Below are 16775 nucleotides of genomic sequence, written 5' to 3' on the forward strand. Positions count from 1 at the left end.
GGGACTGTTTTAAAAACCTTTTAAAGGAAGCGTAGGGATGATTTAGGCCACATTATGGGCCATTTAAGTCTCAAAACTGGCTAAAATGAAAGGACATTTATAGCACAGGTCTTTATTCAACACCACAGAGCTGTACAGCCGCATACAACCATCCATCGGCTGACCAGAGCTCCATTATGGCCCCAGACCACTCGTACAGATCGTCACTGTGCTTGGAAAAAGCAGCTAGCAAAAGCAGACCACTCAAGTCTATTTGATTTTATTCGTGTAACTTTGTGTTCTTGATAAAAAATTAAATCTGCTGTCATGGGCGATAAGACCAGTTTTCCCTGACACAGTCACATATTAACTGAATCGACATTACGTGAAGAGAAACATGACATCAAATGAAAGTTAATAGGCCAAAGATATGGCTTTTTACCACATGAAGAAGGAAGACAAAGAGGTACTTTATTTACTTTCAAAGTACAGTGTGAAGTTCTGGGTTGGAAGGGTATGATGAAGGATGGGACCATTTAAACCAATACTTAAGGGTGAGTAAAATGGTGTGTGAGTTTTTAGATAGCTTTAACAGTTTTTGTACTATAGGATTTTTGTTATAAAAGGCATGTGTACAATTCAGTTTACTGGACAATGCATTTTCACTGCTTGCATATTTTAAAACCTGCTCTGTTAGGATTAACAAGTTAATTAATGTGCCTCAAGGAGACAAAGACATAAATGATTAAATTTCTGTCAAAATGGCCATAAAGGTCACCAATATCTGCTATGGCACTATTTCAAAAAATACATGTCATGAGGAGTACTACTTATGTGGAAAGTTTCATGGTTTTATGAAAAAGTGCATGATTTGGCTAATTTTGTGGGCTACACCGCTATTATAGATAGTTTGCTATGGAATGTGTTGTATAGGTTTAGACTTCATGTAATAAGTTATGGTTATAAGTAAGAACTTTTTAGTCCGGCAGACAGCAGGGTGAAGTTTGCAAAATGGTCTACAGTTTATTTTAATGTACTTTTGGATTGTCCTATACACCTAAAACAATATTCAACCTGCTGGACGGGTGTCAGCCTTGGGCATTTTGCCTTAGCAACCAAAGTTTAATTAGCTGCATAGCAACCATACAATTTTTACAAAACAGCTTCTGTGGGTCTCACTTTTTACCCAAAATTGTTTGATAACCTGACCATTTAACAAATCTGAGGTGTTACAATTAATGACAGAAAAAACTGAATAATTAAATAGTCCCATATACCCTGAAGGCATCATTATACATACCGTAGTTTTGTATGTCTTAATAATCATCATAGGGCCAGTGGGCACAAACTACACCCTCCTTAATCTTTAATACATGATCTACAATTATAACAATACTGTTACTTTTTATTTAGAAATTAGAAAAAACTGGAAGAAGGCCTCCATTATGGAAGACCAAAAAAGGGTACTGGGAAAGAGCAGGGTGCTGCTATTGTCTCGAGAATGAATCAGAAGATGGAAATTACCATGGGCTAAGCAATTTTCCTCCAGAAGATCATGTTAGTTGCTGTTATATTACAGTACCATTACAATACTAATACCATACCTGTTTCACTGCCCATGCAAAAGTTCCAATACCAGTAGTGAAAGTAATCCCTAATTTCACTGCTATCAGTGAAAAGTTGTAATTGCAATTTCATTGGCTAGAGTATATGCTACGGTGTAGTATTGTTGCTTAGCAATGGTTGCTAAGGTAAAAATGCTTATTACCGTAGAAATGGTCTCCATGGCAATGATTGCTAAGGTTACTGTGTTGATAGTTGCTTAGCAATGGTTGTTATGGGTATTTTGATTTGATTCTCCATTTGATCCATAGCAATCAGACCCTAACAATCATTGCTTGGCAACCAAAAGTACAAGTATGTTATTAAAGGTCCACTAAAATAGTAAAATACACTTTGGCTATTATCAACTCTTGCTACTAGTGTGATAAGTTGGTGCATGTGATTTAGTCAGATTTTAGTAGACATAATACATTTTAGGTTAGTCAATTATATTACATCATAATGCATCAGACAAAGAAACCTTAGTATGTGTGAGGTGCAATTAAAGCGACAGAAGTGTCGATTACAGCTAGATTCGATTAAGGTTCGCATCATATCTACCATAATAACTTGAAACACTGTAAGAACTTATAGTCAGTTACAAGCCTATAGGAGATAGTTAATGAATTTACACTGTTTTTATGGTGAAGAACACTCGAGAACGCCTGTTAAAGGGACTGTAAACCAACAATACAGTGGTCGAAACATGTCTAAGTTTATTTCTTGGATGTTTTGAATACGTTTAAGCTTAAGGGTCCAATCCAGCAGATGGAGGAACATGAGGAAAAACATTTGCGATGGAGCCACTGGCAAGATATGCATGAGATATTATCCTGTAAGCAACTCAGGAAAGTGTAACAGATACTGTTGTTTGTTTCATGGTAATGCTAACCCAGCTTTGTAAACAAACCAAACTAATCTTACTTCAGTGAAGCGTAATGAAGCTGATAAGCTTTGATAGTACAAAGCACTGCAGGCTCAGCTACAGGCAGCTACAGAACAACTCCACTATTGTTTTCCAACAGAATGTTCAAGTAGTCTTGGAACACTATAAAGTTGAAATAGGAGAGCTTGGGCATTGCCACCTGCATGTTAGAATTTCACTGTTTATCTACCTTTGCCATTGTAAAGTGTGTAATAACAATACCTCCAGTTCTTTGTCTTACATCACAATGTGACACAACTACACTTTGTGGTTTAATATTACAACAACGCACTTCTTAGCAAACTTGATCTTAAGGATGCTTTTAGATTAATTCCAGAGGACTGGAATCTCTTGGGTATTCAGTGGCGCAAGCATTTTTATGTAGATATCTACCTACCGTTTGGCCTGCATTCAGCTCCTTTCCTGTTCAACAATCTTCTGATGCAATCTACTGGATATTGCAACACAATTACGGAGTAGCACACTTGCTACACTACTTGGATGATTTCTTTACTGCAGGGCTTGCCAACAGCAATGACTGCATGAACAACCTTACAGCAATGCTTTCCCTTTGTAGCAATTATACGCCAGTGAAGTTATCCAAGGTAGAGGACCCATCTAATCGTTAACTTTCTTGGGCATTCTGCTTAACACTACAACCATGGAAGCAAGTATAACACAAGAAAGAAAGTAGGCCTTGCTCTCCAAACTAACCCATCTTAGATACCGCCATAATTGCACAAAGCAGGCATTGCTCCCAACTTTCATTCTGTTACAAGGTCTTACCAGCTGGCCGCATTTTCTTACGTAAGCTGAGCACAACAGTATCCAAGCTTCACTACCATCTACCCTTGACCGTTGAAGTGAAATTAGACCTCCAATGGTGGCTAGACTTTTTGCCACAGTGGTCAGGAAAGGGTCTCATTCTGCAAACTAACTGGCTCCACAACGAATCTATACCAATGCATCCAGCACCCAGGGATGGGGTACTTACTCGTCAGGCAGGTGGCTGCAATGCAACTGGTCCCCTACACAGCAAAGTATGAATTTAACCTGGAAAGAGTTATTTGCAATACTCATGGCAGTCCATACCTGGGGTATTACTGGACCAAACAAAAATTATTTTCCATCAGGCAGTAGAGGATATCTGGGAAAAGGGCACCACCCACAACCCCTACTAGGTCTGCACCGATTGGCATAATAGGTAGCCAAAAGCATTGAGCATGATTCCAGCATAATAGGCACAATTTTTGTGCATTGGTTATCTGAAACTCTGCTTATTTTGTATGATGCAGAATGGAATATTGTGCAAACATTGTAAAAATCAGATTTACAGCTATGTTGTGAAGAAAAGATTAATTGAAGATCGATATACTCTAATAGAACAGTCACCATATGTTGAAATATCCTAATAGAACGTTTACAGAAGTATTAGGTACTCTAATAGAGCAGTCAAGTCACAATTTTATATGAGCATATTTGGAGCAGAATGGGATACAACTGGGCATAATCGGAGCATAATAGGGGAAATTTTGGAGCATTGCTTAAAAGCATAATAATCAATTTCAAAAACATAATAGGCTCAGGCCTAACCCCTACATTATGGCTCTGGTACACACTTTAGAGCAGCCAAATATAATATCAATGTATGTGTTATGCATATACCAGGTGTACACAATAATGTAGCTGATGCTCTGTCCCACTTTCAGATGATGAAGTCCTACCACCTCCTCCCACAAAGCAAGCTCCGGGCCCCATCCCTGCTTGGCCTCCACAACCATTCATCAATGCTTCCTACGATGCCATTATGATGGAGTTTGTTGCCTCAACTAGACACTCATACTAGCCAGGCATAACAGCTTTCCAGCGCTTCTGTATCCAATACACTATTTCACCATTACCGGCATCGTCACTAACCCTCCAATACTTCTGTGTCAGTATATCTCAACATGTGTCTCACAAAACCCTGAAGGTCTACCTGTGTGGTATCCGTCTATAACACATAGAAGAAGGTTTTGAGGACCCGATGTCAGACCCACTGTTACAACTAGTTTGCAGGGGCATACGCCGCATGCAAGGTGACAGATGCCCCACCCGCCTACCTATCACAGTTAATCTATTACAAACACTGAAATGTGAACTGCAACAGTCTCACTACTCCCTGGCTGAACAAAGAATGCTGTGATCTACTTTTACACTAGCCTTTTATGGTTTCCTGTGTGTCAGTGAATCCCTTAATCTGCGATGGTCAGACATCAGTCATACTGACAGAATCTCCCGTGTTGCCAATCAAAGACTGACCGTTTCCGTAAAGGCCATGAAATCCTCATATATCCTACCAACACTTCCACCTGCCCAGTACGAGCTTTTCTGTCCTATGTTCCTTTGGCCAACAAAACCACTGCAAAAGACCCACTTTTCAGTGCAGGCAGGTTTGTCCCATTAACACAAGCTTCTTTAACAAAACCCTATGCAATTTACTAAAGGCAGCTGGACTAGACCAATCCCAGTATACCTCTCACAGTTTCAGGATCAGTGTCGCTACAATTGCTGCTGCTGCTACTACTTTTATTGCTTTGCGTAAATGTTAACCTACCCACATAACTGTTGTACACATGTGGGCTCCCACTACTGCTTGCTGCTTTCTCAGGCAACAAAACACTTAACCAATTGATATCTCATGCTACGTGCCGTTAACTGCACAGCCGAATAGGTAAAGCAATTTCCCCCAATGATTCCTCAGTTGCCCCTTGTCACTCCAAAGTTGGCATAGCAGACTAAAAATTGCTTGACGGTTTAGCCTGAGTATGACCAAGCATGCCAGTTTAAGTTACATCATGCAATAATTGTATGTTATATGATATGTAAGGAATATGCAGATATGTGTGTTGTAGTGGAGAATAGTTACCCCTTTGGGGGGGGGAGGGGGGGCAAGGAACCTGGCTTGCTTGCATCACGTGCTCAGGGGTGGTTGGGTGGCATACACACAGGTGGGCCAGGTTCACACCTAACCGCTTCCCCCTATGGGGACCTTACATGTTATTCAATAAAATGGCAGGTGATTTTCCATTTCAGTGGACCTTTAACTTGGAATAGCATGGGTAGCAGTGAAATAGGGGATAAAATTAATACCATTCTTGTTGCATTGAAAATGGAAATTTCACTCTGCTTTGCCTCATGAAATTTTACTCATTTTCAACGCAACCTTGTGGCATTTATCCCAAATTTCACTGCTACCCATGCTATTACTAGTACATACATCACAGGCTTTCTGTAACCTCCTTGCAGGTCTTTATAGGGAATAGTTGTAACTTCTAGAACTAAAACAACATAAACCTAGCAAATGGTGTGAAGAGCTTTGACCTGAAGTGTGAGTGTGGAAAACAGCTCTTATAAGTAATCATACAGTATGGTTGTACTGTATAGTAGAGATCTTAAGAGATTTGGGGTTTATTGTCCACACAAAACCAGCCTCACCTTCCCTTCATAACAACTTGATGGTGGTGTTTATACATAGCTAAGTCCACAAATACCTTCAGAGTGTTCTTAAACCCCTCTAACTACTATTTTACTGAATTTTCTGCTGACTAACTATCTAACTAACTGATGCCTTCAAATAAGCATAACTCAACGATGGCTAATGCTATGAGGTTGATTTATACTGTGCCTTTTTGCTAACCCCAGTAGCTACAGTGTATGTATCATGGGCTTACCTTTGTCCTCCTTTGTGTCCCATTTCTTTCTCTGCTATCACATAGGTGTTGATGCGTGTGATTTCAGCGCAGCTAGCTGTCACCAGAATAATCCATACCTTCCATAGTGACAGGATTGATTGCAGAGGTGCTTCTCATACCATTCGTCATTTGTAATGCTGTATAATAGGTAGATCATACAGTACCTGAGAGTGAAGCAGAATTGTTGTTCACTTTCCAGCAATTGATAGTAGGGCCACACATTTAATTGCAATTCCATAGTGTGTGGATAGATTGGAGAGGCACTTCTTGTATACTGTTCTTCATTTGTAATGTTGTATAACTGGCGGGAAAAAATTGAAAACAAAGCAGAATGGATACATCACTCATAGAAATAAAAAGGAATGAAAAAAGGGAGGTCATTTACACTGTGGACATTTGATTCCAACTTTAGTCATGACTGAAGTAGGTATTAAATGTCCACTAGTATGTAGCTGCAGAAAAATAACAAATATATATATATATATAGCTACAGGTGTAGATTACCTCCCTGTTTTATTGCGTTTCATTTCTATGATTCCTACTCAAATATAAAATTTCTATTTCTACACTTGTAGTTATAACACACCTATGCATAAGGATTGTATATGATTTATAAACGTTACCCCTTGCCTCTAAGCCCTTGCCCATATGGGCTTGTGACCTAACATGTTTATACAGCAGATAAAATTGAATGGGTGTATTATGTTAAGTTCAATAGAAGTACCTTAATGTACCAGTGGTTATAATGCCAGCAAAATTTAATGCATGGTTACGTAACTGTAGAGAGTTCAGGTACAATAAGTGAGAGTTCAGCTGTGTTACAAGGCACTCAGTAGGGAGTTCAGTTACAAACAATCACCATGTAGAGAGTTCAGCTGTGTTACATGTCACCCTGTAGAACATTTAGCTATATCACAAATCACCTTGCAGTGAGTTCAGCTACATAACAAGTACCGTAAAGTCGCAAACTTTGAGCTTACAATTACACAAGAAGCGATATCTACATATACCAAAACAACCAAACTGTAAAAAAAATGGACAACTGTTTAGCACATGAAAGTGTACAACTAGTGTGACATTTGTTTAAATTCATTGTGTTTTCCATTATTGACATATATTTGCATTAACATCATTGCAACCATTTCTTGTCCGCCACTTTTAATTTTACAACTTTTTTCACCCAGACTGCATCCGTTTTCTCACAGTTAGGCTGTTTTTGTGTGGTAAATTATATCAGCATTTATGTTAAATACGAAACAGCAACAACAAACCAGATGTAAGAAGAATTAACAGATTGACTATACAATTGTGGCTAGGAAATAATTCTTTAAGTTTACATGCAGTCAAGTTCCTTGTTTCAGTCTCTTTATGTACACTTAACGCTTAACAATAAAACAATAAAATTAATTTGTAGCAATTAAAAGTCTAGCTTTCAAGGAAATTCAAGTAAATATAACCCAATATAGATATGATATATTGTGCTATAAACATCCTACTATATGTAAGCAAACTATTCACAAGCAAACTATTTACTGCCAACGTTCTTTATTACAATAGCAGGAAACAGAAGTGATAAGGACCTCTCAGAGCAGACAATATGGCGACATTGGTGAAGATCCCAGGTGAGTATTTGGTATACTAGCACTATGCCTGCTCTATGGTGCAGGACTTGATGAATGTAGCACACTAGCTTTCAGTTTAAACTTGTAGTGACAAAACAAGTCAAAATTTTCTACTTCAGCAGTAATGAGATATCATGATTTGCACTGTGATTATTGCAGTTTTACATGCCAGTGACACAAATACGCTTTATTTTTTTTTAAATAAACAAGATGATGTGCTACATCTAAATACTGGACACTATTATAGCCGGAACTATTCAGCAATGTATATTTATAACTACTATGGTTTTAAACTAAATTATAAGTTAATAATGCATACAGAATTATCAAATTAGTAGTTATTGCAATTTTGTATTTCGTATATAGTGAAATCCTCTAATTACATTGCTATGCACTGCTAAGGAAGTGCTATTTGAACAAACCAATCTAATGCAAGGAATTATCTTCTTGACTGTCCTACAGTTTGTCTATCATGTTTTACCCCACAAATTCTCTATACAAAGATTCAAGGCTACAAGAGGACATGATTACAAATTTCTAAACCCAGTGCTTGTGAGATCAAAGTTTTTCACCAATCATATAATACCCTGTTGTGTGACTAATGCCCCATCAGTTAATGACTTTAAGAACAAATTTAATATGTTTTGGGAAAAAATTACATATGGAAATAACAAGTGACCAATGCCTTAGATAATTAACATTGTATTTTTTTCTTGTCCACTAAATAAGGCTGCCCTTCATTTGCATTTGTTTATGTAGGAGACACCCCCCTTTCAAGTTGAAGAGATACACTTTTCTGGTAACCTATCACCCTGTTCACACTAGCCAGAGTGGTTTCAAGTCGGGTTATTGAGGTTGGCACTTGTTCAAACTACTGCATCTGACACAAGCTCGATAGTGCGAGCACCGAATAATAATTAGACATGAGCTTTTGATTATTTAAGTGCTTAATAAAGGCACTAGAATTATAGCAAGGAAGCATAGAACTAGCTGAAATAAGTCGTGCAATGTTATAGCCACCATGTTTAAGCTAGTGGGTGCTCGGAATATTAACATGTTGTTCGAGCATAATTGTCACAAAGTCTACCAAAACCACTGTACATCCAAGCCATATTATTAACCTGCATTCACACTGTATCCCAACCCGGGCCAGTTCGCCTCTCCTTGCCACGCCATTCTGGACCTGATTTGGCATGGCTCGATTGATTCACACTGCAATTTGTTTCGAGCCATGCCATGCTCTAGAAGGTAGTGTGAACATGGCGTATGAGGCCTGCTATGGTGTTTTTCGGACATCAAATACCTGAAGAGCCCAATGTGAGGGCTGTTCGCAAAGTTTGTAGAAAGTTGCTGAAGTAAATGCAAGCTTCATCTTTGATAGTAATTAGCTATACAGTGAGCATTTGAGTTCTACTTTTACTGTATACCTAACTGATGATTTCAAATTTATAGTTTTATCCAGTATTTATGTAATTTTTTACATGACTGTATTCTTTTTGATAGGGACCAAGATTCCAGAGTGTGATAGGAAGCATTAAAATACAACTACTGACAGGATACAATTATTAATTTTTTCCTGTGTATAGACCTATCCTTGTTGAGCATGCACTTGTTTTGTGGAAAACATTCTATACAATTGAATAAGAAACACGCTGTAACTAACATATTGATTTGTAACAAGATTTATATTGATGGGTACACAAAGTGTATTTTCTATTTAAGTATTTCAACAAGCTCTGTATTATGAACCATGATAGTGGGTTCATAATAGCATGAGTTCATAATATAATAAAGGGTATTATGAACTCTGACACTATTATGTTATAAATGTTCTTATGGAAATTAACCGACCACTTCCCAGAAAAAGGGGTCAGAATTGAGTGAAACTACTCTATAACCACTGTGCAGGAAAAAGAGGGGCATAACAAGGGGATTAAATCAAAAGTTATGCCCCAGGTGTGGGAGTTGAGGAAATGCTTGTAACAAAGAATCAAGACACTCAAATGGAGAAAAGAAAGGAATTTCACCCCAGGGTAGGGAAATTAAATTTATAGTTGGGTCAAATCCTCCCTCCTTTCCCACATGAGGATAGCTGGGGCAAAACTTTGCATAATTACATAACAAAATACAAATCTTAGAACTCCACCTCTCTTGTGACTATAGCTACCATAAGCGATTTTCTCAAAGTTTGGTTCAGTTATATTACTTGTGCACTTCGCTTCACAGGACAATCTTTGAAGAAACTTAACTAGCCAAAGAGCTTGTGTTAGTATTTTTTTTGTTTTTTCAACGTTTTGATGTGGTGCACTACATCTGATATAGCTAGCAGTACATGGAATTACAGGGAAAAACAAAGTTAATGTATAAAGTTAGTGCATCTTTATAAGCGTACAAGACTTGAAAACCTTTCAACAGGTTATAAAACATTTATGGTAATTGCACAATTCATTCAGCAAAAAAATGACCAGGAAGGAAACCAGAGACATATAATTAGCTAATTTTTGTGGCCAAGCATTTGCCTCACGGGGTCACTTGCACTAATGAGTATGCAAAGGAGGAGGAGAAGAATGTGACATTTTGTGTATAATGTCATGGGGCAATACCAAATTATTAGAGGGATTACAGTAACTCACCTAATATTGAATGGGCTCCAAAATTGGATGTGATTACTTAAGCTACAACAAGAATTTTTAAACAACTTACGATTAGCACAGGAAGAAAAGCTGCATTTCAGGTATCATCAGAAATCCCCAGTAAATGTACAGAAATTCCATATTTCTGTACATTTCCAGTGCACATTTCCTTGACATTTCCTGAAGTATGTAGTATATAGGGCACAATTTCCAAGACATTTCCTAATAGCAGGATTGGTGGTATTTCTTGACATTTCCCACCCTACAGCCATTGTTAGCTAATGATGCATCTACGCATATCTGCAGTGTGATTCTCCCAACTGTGGAATGGAAGGAGAGAGATATTGTTGAGGTGTATATATACAGCTGATTATGAAGGAAAATTTCTGTTACAAAGTATATAGGCCACATGCAACAATGCTGAAGTGAACACACAATGAATCCCTGCATGCATGACTGCTTGTTAACTGTTAGCACCTGCTAGTACAATGCTCACTATATAAGTACTTGTAGCTGGAAAAGAAGTCAACAACAGATAGAGCACAACACTGAACAGCTGAATAAATAACAATGTGTACAAAGAATTAATTGAAGCAAAAAATGAATATCTTCAGTAGTCATCACTTGATCTTGCGATGTCACATGGACAACAATTCTAATTGTTTGGAAAGTGTAATTCTACAACTTACAGCCCGCATAATTCAGGGTATACATACAAGGTAGACAAATGCTTTTGTATAACTCCCAAATTTGTAGAAACGATTTCTACACATGTAATTCCATTTCTTAAGAAAGTGTATATTAAGTGAATAGGAGGTAAAGTTTCTCAGTAAGTGATAAGGAAACTAAAGTTGCTGAAAAGGAAACATCAAATTTTCATTAATTTAATTTCATCATCATTATTCATTGTTCATCTATCCCTCTAGAGACCTGCAGGGAGGCAACAAATTAGTCTATGGCACAGGGAGTCAGCATTCTCAGAAACCTGAACCTGAAAACTATGCTGAATGCAGAAAAATATCCCAGACCAGGTGGTAACTTAATCTGCAATCTAGACAATGTAAGTGCCTGAGGAGCCACATTCAGGATCTCTCCTGCATTCCGCCAGTACTTAACAATCGTGACTTCTCATTTTTTCATTATGGTTTATCATGGTTCAACTATCCCTCTAGGTACCTGGTATTTCATTAAGTGTGTGGTTAGATTTCTTTTACCAAACAAGGAAATCCAAATTCATGAATAGTCTCATAATCACACTTACATATGTTTGCAGTGAATGTTTTCACCCACACTTTATAATCTACATTAGCCATTTTATAACAGTATTTGTGACTAGGATGTGAGAATAGGACACATGGGAACATTATAGCCATGCATACTTTAATGGCCCATTACTTTTTGTACCAACATGCTATTGCCATGCAATTTTCAGTTCTTCTAGTACAAGGTGCAAAATGGGTCATTCCATGTCAAATCAACAAGGAATTTAGGGTCACCTCTCGGATTTTGACGAAACTTGGTGTGTTTATAATACCTGTGGTGCTTATCACTCATGCAAATTTTTAGCTCCATACATTCCATAGTTTCTGATTTATGACCACAAATATTTTGAATATTTCATGAAAATTTGGTCCATCTCTGGTTACAAAATCAACTGCAACTTTGTACTGTGTAAATATTTTTAAACACAATTTTCACTGATGGAAGACTGTTGATTGACCTTTCCAGTGATCCCTAAATTATGGGATATCTACTTAATTATGGTTCAAAATTACTTCATTGAAAACTTTAATCCTCTATATTTTGAAAAATGCTGCTTGAAATTTTTCAAATTCTTTTGTGAATATTGATTGGGTCATAGTCTATGTTTGATAAAATTTTTGTGGTGGGACCACAATGGGCTCAAGAGATATAATGAATTATGTTGTGGTATGTGGAGGAATTTGCAGGCTATTATTGCTGTATTGGAGTGTACACCTCCAATAACCACTCACAACAAGGCCATGCCAAGTTTATCTTACAGAGTGAAGGTGTCTAGGTACATTGAAACCTGTATTAATGACCACCTGTATTGAAAGACCATCTATAAGCTGCAACTAATTTATACTTTAATTGGATCTTAATGTATAGCACCAAAGCATCAATCTATTCTAGCAAATCCAAAAATGGTCCTTATTAGACAGGTTGACTATAAATGAGATCATTATGCGTCCATAAACACATTAATGTTGTACCATCTCTTCAGTTATACCTTATTTATTAAGTAAAATCTCGTTGTTATACACTTACATACATATCCCCACTCTACACTATTCAAGTTACGTACATGGCTGCATAGGTACAACAGACCTCCTTAAAAAGGATATCTGGGTACTTTGATAGCCTCATGATCTTACTTTATAATTGTACGTACATTTTGGACCCAAGACAAGTCTGTGGTTTCTCAAAAATGAACACTTCATCAATGGTCCAGGGAATAGAATAGTTACACTATATACAGTAGATGCATTACTTGTACCCAGAGTTTTTATATTATTAACACTTGCTTGCACCTCAATGCATGATTTATAGTACTGTAATTACTAAAATTAATGGTTTTTCAAAGTATTTTGTGTTCACGTTTTTGAAGATCAGTACAGGTAAATGTTAAATATGTGGTCAACATGTTTACTTCCTATGTGAGTATGTGTATGAATTTATGACTTGATCTTCAAAGTGGTCATGAATGTAAAGTAATGTAGTAATTAATTTCACACATTGAGGTACAATTAATGCATGTACGTATATGGTAAAACCCCTCCATTGTTAGGACCATAATAAAGTGCTCATATTACAGAAGCTACAGAAGTATCTTGGTCCAAATGTATGCGCACTGCTAGAGTGGGAGTACAGTGTATAAACAGGTGTCCTGGTTATCAAGGTATCCAGGTACATGTATCCCTTCTGAGGAGTTCTGTTGTATGTATCTATGCAGCCACATACGGAACTTAAATATGGCTAAATCCACTACAGTGGGATTCAACTTAATAAAGAAGGTACTTGTGAAGAGATGGTACAACATTTACATGATGTTTAGGGACACATGGTGGTCAGATCTATAATTTATAGTCAACCTGTCTAATAAGGACCATTTTTGGATTTGCTAGAAAGGGTTGATGCTTTTGTGCTATACATTAAAGAAGTATAATTTAACTGCAGCATATAGGTGGCCTTTCAATACAGGTGGTCACTAATACAGGTTTCAATGTACCTAGACACCTTCACTCTGTAAGACAAACTTGGCATAGCCTTGTTGTGAGTGGTTACTGGAGACGTACACTCCAATACAGCAATAATAGCCTGAAAATTCCACCGCATACCACATCATAATCCATTATATCTCTTGAGCCCATTGTGGTCCCACCACAAAAATTTTATCAAACATAGACTATGACCCAATCATTATTCACAAAAGAATTTGAAAAATTTCAAGCAGCATTTTTCAAAATATAAAGGATTAAAGTTTTCAATGAAGTAATTTTGAACCATAATTAAGTAGATATCCCATAATTTAGGAATCACTGGAAAGGTCAATCAACAGTCTTCCATCAGTGAAAATTGTGTTTAAAAATATTTACATAGAACAAAGTTGCAGTCAATTTTATAACTAGAGATGGACGAAATTTTTATGAAATATTCAAAATATTTGTGGTCATAAATCAGAAACTATGGAATGTATGGAGCTAAAAATTTGCATGAGTGATAAGCACCACAGGTACTACAAACACACCAAGTTTCGTCAAAATCTGAGAGGTGACCCTAAATTCCTTGTTGATTTGACATGGAATGACCCAAATGCAAATATTGCATTCCAACAGTACCAACACTAGGGCTGAGATATACCTGCGGTGTGACAGTTTGTATTCTGTGTGCTCACATGCCCTGTTTTTGCAATGTTACATTGCACTGTTTTATCAGCATATAACTCAAAATATTTAGAAAGCACTTAGCTGTCCAGTCTTAGACATAATTATAGCAAAGCTGTTATTGAATGTGTCTTCACACCATACACAAATGTGATTAACTTTCTTAAGAATCTTCACTACACCATTTCTCAACAAGAGTGAGGAAACCATAATTATATTAATCAGAAAAGTATTCAACCATAACAATGTGTATGGCTAACCAAAGAGGAAATGCAATGGTATGATAAATAGTAACACAGCCATATTCAGGTCTATATATATGAAATGTTTCCACCCAAGCATACTCTACTACAATTAAAATTTTTAGTCAGGCCACGATTTAAGTTTTAAGTGCAACCTCACAGATATACTACTACAGTGTAGGAACTCACAGAGATGAGCATAAAAATGCACAGAAAACTATACAATAATATTATGTTGATGTGCTGGATTTTATATACTAGATCTTTGTATGTATACACTAAGTTGTGTGGTACCAAGAGTTCCCTCCCTCTCTATATTATGAACTCTTGGTGGTACTTACCTACACAGTAGTGATAAAAACGTATGGTGCCAATAAATTCTTTCTAATGTCAATATTTATCAAGTTATGATATTTCTGTTATACAAGTCTATGTGCTATTGTCTAAATTGCTGGACTTTGGCTGTCAAAAGGTTCGCCAAGTGTTCAATTTGTACACGTAGAAACACCTTAATGACATTGGCATGATTATAGTAGCTAATGTTTAGCAAACAGTCTCTGTGTATGTATAATTTGATAGCTATATAGAAAGTTTCTTAATAAAGGATAAGGAAAGAAGCTACACAAAAATAATTGAGTCATTGTAAGGCTTTAATGGCAATATCAAGGAAATAATAACACATGGAAAAATGTCATTTCCCATAAGCAAATTAAAACTTGTTACCCTGTATGGATTCCTTCTATACCACATGTGCATGAGTGAGTTTGATTGTACTTTCACTAAACTGTCAGTGGAGAATTGTCTTATCATCAATATCAGACCTTGTACTATGCCAACTCTACAGCACTAAACTCATATAAATTTGTATGGATATCACGTGTACTGCTGGAACAATCTACTTATAGAGACTACAGATGTGTACTCTTAATATATGATCAGATGTGTTAGGATTATAGTTACTTATTGGAATAGTATATGTTGCCAATGGGCAAGGTTTCTTATAAAAAATCACTTTCTATTTACATTGATTGCTTGTACTGACAACACTTAATAATCTATCTTCTTTCACTAGCTTGATTTCTGAATAATGAAATGGTGAGAAATCTATACATTAATGGTTCAACTTATTACTGGAAATTTGATGTTTTGCACTTATAGTATGCAGTCAACTTCAAGTCTATAGCTGCTATATCCTAGAGAGGAAATTATACCTCCAGCTACAATACATTATACTAATGCAGAGTTTATTCTTACTTCATTCTTATAATACAGTTGATTTATCAGTAGTATAGTCATGACAGTCTACAGTAGGGATTTAATGTCCAGTAGTATTGTGGCTGCAGGTGTACAGTAGGTGACCTCCTTCATTACTTTTCTTTCAATGGTCCCTACTTTAATTTAAAAATTCTTAATTTTTCTTATTATAGACTTGCAGTTGATAGGAAACTTACTTTTTATCATAAATTTCTGATGACTGAGGAAGAGGGTGTATATAAGTGCAATACACCAAAGTAGCCATGGTTCATACAATATATAAGATGCCTTGCCATTTACATGCACTATAACACATGCATGCACCTAAACACTATTATTAAAAAATGAACTCACCCATAATTTGCCATAGTAGGGATGTTCAAAGGCTTTCTCTAGTAACTGCATGGTAACAGACAATCCATTATGAGACATTCTGCATATAGGACCTGTCTGTTCATATCAGTAAACATAAGAATGCGGCCACCAATCATCAAATACTTAAGTCATGAAGTATGGCTAAAATGAATCCAGTGAGTGGAGTCCTACTGGCTGGGGATAATGGTCACCAGATACAGTGCGGGCTATTAATCTGCACAGTGCTTCTAATGTATTTTTTGTTAGCAGAATATAAATTGAGCCACATAGCTTAATTTGGATGTGCATGTATTTGATTTAACTTTGCAATGACTTTGCAACCCCCTGTTTTAAACTACTACACAGTCAGTCAGTATGTCTGTCTGTTAGTGTTTACAAAAGTCTGGAATATTCATGCCTCACATATGTACACACAGATTGTGTTCACATTATACGTACATTGTAGCTATGTGGCTACCAAAAACTCAAGTGTATACACGGTGTAATTTGCTTGTTTTATGAAGT

The sequence above is a fragment of the Dysidea avara genome, chromosome 15, assembly GCF_963678975.1.
Source record: "Dysidea avara chromosome 15, odDysAvar1.4, whole genome shotgun sequence".
NCBI lineage: Eukaryota > Metazoa > Porifera > Demospongiae > Dictyoceratida > Dysideidae > Dysidea > Dysidea avara.